The sequence below is a fragment of the Pangasianodon hypophthalmus genome, chromosome 16 (assembly GCF_027358585.1).
Source record: "Pangasianodon hypophthalmus isolate fPanHyp1 chromosome 16, fPanHyp1.pri, whole genome shotgun sequence".
In the NCBI taxonomy this organism is placed as follows: domain Eukaryota; kingdom Metazoa; phylum Chordata; class Actinopteri; order Siluriformes; family Pangasiidae; genus Pangasianodon; species Pangasianodon hypophthalmus.
Genome location: NC_069725.1, coordinates 11,523,581 through 11,531,446, shown reverse-complemented (window position 1 = coordinate 11,531,446; position 7,866 = coordinate 11,523,581). Strand labels below are relative to the sequence as shown.

At 38.2% G+C, this 7,866-nt stretch overlaps 1 long non-coding RNA gene across 2 annotated transcripts; it reads left to right on the top strand.

Annotated features, from left to right (window-relative positions):
• Positions 1–1,283: 1,283 nt before the first annotated feature.
• On the top strand, positions 1,284–7,845 carry LOC113530309 (uncharacterized). 2 transcript variants are annotated; one of them, XR_003403134.3, is made up of 9 exons: positions 1,284–1,413; positions 1,603–1,714; positions 2,652–2,735; positions 3,087–3,276; positions 3,447–3,597; positions 3,740–3,891; positions 4,879–5,164; positions 5,294–5,402; positions 6,549–7,845. It is a non-coding gene; the product is annotated as an uncharacterized LOC113530309 (long non-coding RNA). The 2 variants fall into 2 exon arrangements; XR_003403133.3 differs by having other exon boundaries at positions 3,740–3,895.
• The last annotated feature ends 21 nt before the right edge of the window (positions 7,846–7,866 follow it).

Sequence of the window (7,866 nt, the reverse complement as noted above, 5' to 3'; positions counted from 1 at the left end):
CTGTATAGATATGACCACATGCCTGACACTATTTAGCTGCTTCTAATTAGCAAGTAATAAAACACAGTGTTCATCATAATGCTGAAACTATCCTGATACTGTTCTACTGATATAATTTAATATTAAATCTACTGTATATAAATTAAAATATGCATTCAGTGAAATAGTTAGACCCTTTTAGATTAGGCTATTTTACTCAGTACATATCTAATGCATTGTAATAATAATAAAAAAATAAATAATAAATAAAAATAATAATGATAATAAAGATAATTAGGTAGGCTACAGTAAAGTCTCATATACAGTGTACAGTATAGTCAGATAATAAATAAATGATGACTTTTGTAAAAATATATCCTCATGCAATCAACATTATTTGTGCTGTGTTATGAATCTGTGGCTCAAGAAATGCAGTTTGTTCAGAAACTCAGTGATGAATGAATGCTATAATTATTGCTACTGACCAAATGAGCTGCAGAAGAAAGCCATGGAATTCAAGGGCATGACTTAATATTTAAAATGCAGATTTAAAAAATAAAGAAAATAATTATCACTTTATAGACTTGAACACAGTTTTAACATTTACCATTTTTTTTAGTTTTAGTTTTCTCTGCTAAATATACAGTTAAGCATTTCTCCTATTCATTTTTATGCACAATATGAAGCAATGTATTTGGCAGTAAATATTCTGTATTTGTTATTATAGTGTTGTCTTTCCCAGTGTTGTCTCAGCTACTGACATGCTTATTTTTCTCCTCCTGTGTGCAGGAAAGATGCAGGTCTGAATCCCTGATGTGGAGATGTCAGTGTGGAGAAGTACTTAGAGGCAAGGTCGTTGTAATAAAACAATATATTGATAAGACATAGTGCAATAAAAGATATTTAGCTTATTTATTACATCTATTACAAACTGTTTGCCGATTTTTTATATGTCAATAAGCAATCTTTATTGCATTAAAATATTTCGATATGCACATTTCCAATATATGGTCGAACAGTTCGTATGTATGAAGAGACATCTTATTCAAAAATCCAAATATTGCTTTCATGCAAAACGAATTGCCAACGCTGTGCAAAGGGCGTTATGCTAATTGATGGCTGCTTTCATCTTAGCGTGTTTGGTCAGGGTCTTACTTTAACCTTGATTGCAATGTAGAGATCGGTGCAGAAATGTTCACCACCGGCGAACATCAGTCGGCTTTTAAAAATAGTCGGCGTACAGTAGAGCGCTGAGCGCAGATAAAAATGCCGCTGGCCTTTTGTGCGCGCGCGCAGCCAATGAGCGCGGAGCTGGCGGGTCAGAGCGCGCGCGCGTTTCTCCCCTTTCTGCCCAACTCTGACCTTGAGGGAGACAATAAAAGAGGGTCAGAGCGCGCGCCTGGGGCAAGCCGAGCCACCGGGAGCCTTCTACAGGTCAGTACCCACGTGCACTCCACTGCGCAAGTCCTAATGTCCTCTGACAGACTGAGGAAATTTGTTTTGAGACTTCCATGTAAATTACAGTATCTTTCATTTAAGTGTGCTCATGAGAGGTGACATAGTTTCCGAAGTGTTATATATGCTCTCTGACCTGGGTCTGTGTGTGCTGTAAAATGTGTGCAGGTGTGTGTGAGGACGAGTCTTGCGGCCCGGAGTGTTTACTGCGTGCCGCTGTATGGAGCTGAGTGAGTGGCGCGAGGCCACCCTGGAGCTGCGCAGACGCAGGGACTGGACGGTACTGTCTCATCAATGTGCGACTCAAGCAGCGCAGCTCGTCTGGAAACCCTTTTTTTTAAAAAAAAAAAAAAAAAGAAAGAAAAAAAAACTGTTAAAATGAAGAAAAAACTTATTACTTAGTGATGAATGTCTTGCAGAAGTACGGCGTGGACTTCACTGGCATGTTTGCGTCCTTAAAATGAAGATACAGATAAAATGTTTTCTTTAATAATATAGAGACTTTGCAAAATACCACTTTTCCGATACCGATACTGATACTGAAACCTTGAGTGTCAGCCGATATCGATAACCATACGATACTTTTTTTCTTTTAAAAACTACCAAGCTTTAAAATGAATCATCTACTTAAAATTACAGGAAAAAAATACATAGCTAAAATATGACACACAGAACTGCAGGTTTTATTCATTTTTAAATTCAGTATCACTTACATTGCACATATAAAAAAAAGTATAATAAAATGAATAAAAGTATGAAGTATAAATATAAACATAATCTACAATAATTTAAAAAAAAAAAAAAAGCTTTGTTAAAGTTAGTCAACGTGGCTACTGTTATCACGTGACCTACTTTAACCTGCCTTATTTTCTCTGATATTTCAGGATAGACTTGTTCTAGGATCAGATCAAATTTGTTCATTTTCCCCTCCAATATCTGATCCACCATTTTTGCTGGTATTGACCCGATACTGATCTTAGGGATCGGATCAGTGCCATCTCTACTTGAACTTAAATTTAACTTTGACCATTTTGTTACTTTTCTGTGCAAAATATAAGAATTTATTTTATTATTTACAATTTTGATATGCATGCACAGTATGTAGCAGTACATTTATCAGAAAACACTGGGTATTATCATATATCATATCATATCATTTAAAGCCAATGAAGGAAATCTTTGTCTTAGTACTGATGTTTTCCTTTGTCTGTTTGCAGGAAAGATGCATGTCTGGATCCCTGATCAGATGGAGGCCTCAGCATGGAGATTAAAACAAAGTAGATGGATGGAAAGATGGAAGGGTTAGTAGGCTAAATAATTTACTGATAAGATTGAACACATAGTCTGACAGAGTAAACATAAATATGGTAAAAAAAATATATACTATTATATAATATAAATAGTATAACAATTGGTCTACCAATTTTCTAAGCCCTATTTCTGCAATAAGTTTAAATGGGTGATTTGTGTGAGTTAGATTCACACTGGATTAATACAGAAATGAAATAATAGTTGTACTGCTAAACATCTCTTTAAGCCTAATAAAATGGAGGCCATCTGACACACCAGAATATCTGCAAATGCCAACTAGTGGTTTTTCATATCACTGTGGTTTTTATTAGTTTTTCTTCCCTGAAAAATCTTGATTTCAGGTCTGTGTTGTCCCCTTCTCCGTGCATCCTCCCTACGGACCTCCTCACGGCTGTTCTGTGTGACAGAGAACCCTAACAAATGGCGACCAGTCTACACTGCTGATGTCATCTCTGATTATAAGAGCGAGCTCAGACGCTTGACCTTATATCTACTCCATAGCTGACAGTGCACACCATGCTATGCTAAAACGTAAGCCAATGTCCGCTTTTTTTATTTCACACTAACCCCAGTGTGTAAATATGTGTGTGGTTAATAATGTGCACCATGTCTGACACTTTTCTTGTTGCCTTTTATAGTTCTGTGCAGGCAGATTTCATAAAATATAAAAAAAAAAAAAAAAATCTTTAATGGATTTACAGGTTACCTACACTGCTGGCACTCTGACCAAAGCTACTGATGAACACATGTTTAAAAGGAGTTTGTAAGCAGAACCAGTAAGACACTCTACACATCCCTCCTTCACTAGTTCTTCATAGGATTCTCGACATAGCTGGATTTGAGCTTTATGAGGTGAGTGCATTCTTTTTTTTATTGTTGTTTAGGAAGATCCTATAAGGAGTTTACCAACACATTCTGTAGATACTAATAATAGGGATATATTATTTGTGCATGATGTATATTGTTCTTAGCCTGTTTCTCTTTCTCTTAACAGTTTTGAGCAGTTGTGTATCAGTTTCACAACTGACAAACTCCAGCAGGTTTTTTTTAACGAGCACATGTTCGTTTTGGAGCAGGAGGAATATAACAGATGGCACTGAATGGACTTTTATTGACTTTGGCTTAGACCTCCATTGACCTCATTGAGTAGGTGAGCTCATGCTGTCTAAGTAAGATTAAGTCATGATAACTGTTAAATATTTTGATCCCCAGGGATGTATTTTTATTGTGCTGATGGCAGCCTCTGGATATAATGTCTGTAACGGAGGAGGCATGCATGTTCCCTAAGGCCACAAAACAGCAAAACTAATGCTAAACTCTACAAATTCCTGAGCACATTGTACCAGTTTTAGAAACCAAAATCTGAAAAGAAATGCAATGTCAAGGCCTAGTTTGAGCCGGTTCACTATGCTGAGACTAAGACCTCTAAAGGAGGCTATTGTAGATATCTTCCAAACATCATCTTGCAAGTTAATGACAAGTCTGTTTGAGAACGGAGCTGATTTATTAATTTCACAATAAAGTCAATCTGCATCTAAATCATAATGTACTATTTTTCTAAAGAAACAATAAACATTCTGACAAAGAACTTTGATACAAGGTTCATAGTATATTTATTCTATAGCAGGAATGGAGCTTAGAGGCAAGGAAAAGAAGAAGAAAGGAGCTTCATCCTGAATAAGCAACTCATCACAGCACAGAAAATTGGGTTTGAAAGCAGAAATTGGAAAAACAAGATTGCTTTGGGGATTAAATCAGATGCAAAACAACAAAGCAACATTAAAGTGTAGCTGCATGTTAAATAAGTGTATTGCATAGGAATACATGAACATAGATTCATATTCAATAGAAAACATTTTCGTGGATCCATAATGCCCACATTGATGTTAGAGAGCGAGGCAGTTAAGACTTGCAGTGATGTTTAGGTAACTTCACCCATGAACATCACTTTAAGTCTGTGCTGGCTCCACTCTCACCAGCAGCACCAAAATTCAGTGAGGTAAGAGTCCATGGACCATCCCTTTGGTTCAGCAGAAATACAGCTCGAGTGGAGTTTCTTCTTGTGGTCTTAAGTGTTGCTTGATCACCTCCTTGTTCATTGGCTAACCATGATCTTTTCACACATTTTCACAGGAGAATCTTAACAAGCTGATGACCAACCTGAGGAGCACTCAGTCTCACTTCGAATGCTGCAGCATTTCTGTAATGCAGACCTACAAGAACTACTTGAGACTACTGCTAGTACCAACAAAGCACCACATCTTCATTTAGACATTTAAATGGGTACCTCTTCACCTGCTGCTCTAAGGTATGATGGAGGTGTTCCTGGTCCTTCACCACTTAATGGAGTTCTAGAGGACAATTGCATCTACAGGATGGGATTTTCTACCCAAATCTTGTGTGCCAAGTTTAAACAGTGGTGAGGTTTAATTCTTTCTGCTGTTTAATTTAAAGGACATATTGAGTTAAAAACAAACAGGAAAAGTCTTGTATCATTTTATCCCTTATATGCATTAAGGTTTGATTCAGACTTTGTTCTCTTTTCCAGTTATTGAATCTTGAACCCTTCTACCATTCCAAAGGACAAATGGACAATGAGACTATGAGGCTGCAGATAAACTTCTAAGCTTGCTGGATACTGACCACATGCAATACAGGTTAGCCAATACAATGGTTAGAAAATCTTCATCTCTTCTTCTTAGTCTATCTACTCACACACTGAGTATAGTGTCTTGACCCTGAGTTCATGACTTCTTTCATGCTGGTCTGCTTGGTCACCTGGAAGACATGAGTGATAAGCAGATAACAAAGGTCACCACCTTGCTGTAGGCATTCTGCAAGGCCAAGCTCATGAGGATTGAGGAAGATGATAATAAGCCTTCAAGTATTTTATGCATACTTAAGTCAAAATTAATAACCAGCAACATTTTTAAATTGAGGCAGGAAAGAAAATTGTGAAATGCTTAGTGTAGTGTCATACAATTTTTTGTATTTGGGTGTTCCCAAGTTATTTCTAAGCTAAGTGCTAAGCAGTTGAATGGGTTTTTGTATGGCTACAAGTTTAAAGTGCTATGTCAGGAATGCATGAGGTATGTCTGGCCTGTGGTGTGGCGTGTGTCCACCAACGCATCCATGATTGTGTGTGTGGCCCCTTTGAAATAAGCCTGTTAAACCCCTCTACCCCAAATAGCACTGACAAAAGCAGGTGTGGTGGTGGGTCATGTGGTGGCTCAAAGGAACCCCATGCCAGTTGTTCAGTATTCTTTCCCAGTATGGCCCCCATCCCCCCATTATAAATAACCTCCCTCTATCCACCTCCTCCCTCCCTCACCGCTTTGTTAGGAATAGTTGCTGTCAAGAGCATACGCATCGCTGAGATGCCAGCCCAGGTGATTGAGGATTAAGTCCTCTTGTTTCACCAGTGAGTTGGGTTGCAGATAATCAACGACCTCTGTCCAACCTCTGACTGAGTGTCCCTGATTGTCATGCCATGCCAGCAATGCGGAATTGATTTACTTTCCAGGCATGTCCAGTGTCACCATGGGCTTACTGATATAGAACACAAGACACAATGGCGTGTGCTGGTCTGACCCTATTTGGTGCTGGCCTCGCTGAGCTAATTTAGAACAATGGGAGGGGAGTAGAGAGAGTTTGAGTTCCACCGTCAAAATGGAGGCTGTCACTCTCAAACTTGTACCCAAATGAAAAGGAAAAATACTTACTGTACATATCTTTTATAGGACTGTTTTTAAAGGACTTGTATTAAATAAATTATCCTTTATGTTTTGTTTTTTTTTTAACAGGGGAAAGCACTGACCTGAGTAAGTGGTTTGGTTAAGCAGGCAAGACAGTCCTTTAGACCAAATGTAAAAGTCTCTGGATTAAGAGTGACATCCAGGCAGCACTGGAGGAACCTGTTTGGTTGCAGAGGTCAGGATGAAGATGATGTAGGAAGACCTAAATAAGATGCTGTTCCAGCTCAGCTATGCTAACAAACAGACAGCTGCATCACAAAAACTAGTTCACTACCAACAAAGTAGCCATTTCTCCACCTTACCTTCTACACTGAAGTAATGTGACATCAGCTTCAATATGTCAACAAAACTATACAAACTAAAATGAAGAGATCAATCCAATCAACATGTATCTTTATCTTCTTTATATCTTATCTATAAATAAGCAAGACACATGAAGGCCAAGTAGCATGAACAAATAAAGGAAACGGAGCTTGATGAGTCTCTGCATCAGTGTGAAGGTCTCGAGAAAATCTTGCTGGCTCCTGAACTGGAAAAGCTCCAAACAATAATTGAACAAATCGGCCAAATGTGCAAGCCTCCTGGAATCCAGTGAGAGTGAATATTTTATATGCCCAGAAGAGAAACAAAACTAGCACACAAATACCATACAGAGAAGTAATAAAACCAATACTGATCTGTCTGTGCACTGATGTTGATTGTGTGCTGAACCAGATAAAGAAGCTGGAACATGTTATCTTGATGGTGGCGGTGATGCAAGGATTTCTGCAGTGCTCAGGAGAAGGCCAAGAAACCCTACAAGATAAAGAGTTAGTGCGTAGTGTCTCATCTTAAAGCATTCTGCCTTGCTTGCATTACATATCACAACTTCTAGGAAAGCACACACACTGTTCATATTGGTCTACATCACTGCGCAAGTACAGGTTGCTTTGACTGTGTATAAGCTGGAAGGAAAGGACAATACCAACATGACCCATTTCAGAAAGATCCACCACAATGCAGAGGAGAGCAGACATGGACGAGTTTCTAGCCAACCGACTGTGCCTTTGCACAAGAGAGACACATCGTCAAGCCATAAGTGCTCCTATATTTAGAGCAGGTGATTTCACATGGTGATGAAGCATGCTCCTGATTAAATTTCTGGTTTACACATTGTTGTGGACAAGGATTCTTAATATAGAGTTTACTTTTTTTAAGCAATGTAGACAGAAAAAGATCATAACCTGTGTGGTACACAGTAGAGCTTTCATATAGTAACAAGATGTTTTTTTGAAACTCCTACATTTCTCTGGATGCCCAAGTCTGGAAATGACTAGAAATTTTAAATAAAGCTAAACAAAGAGAATTGTTGGTTTGATGTATGTGT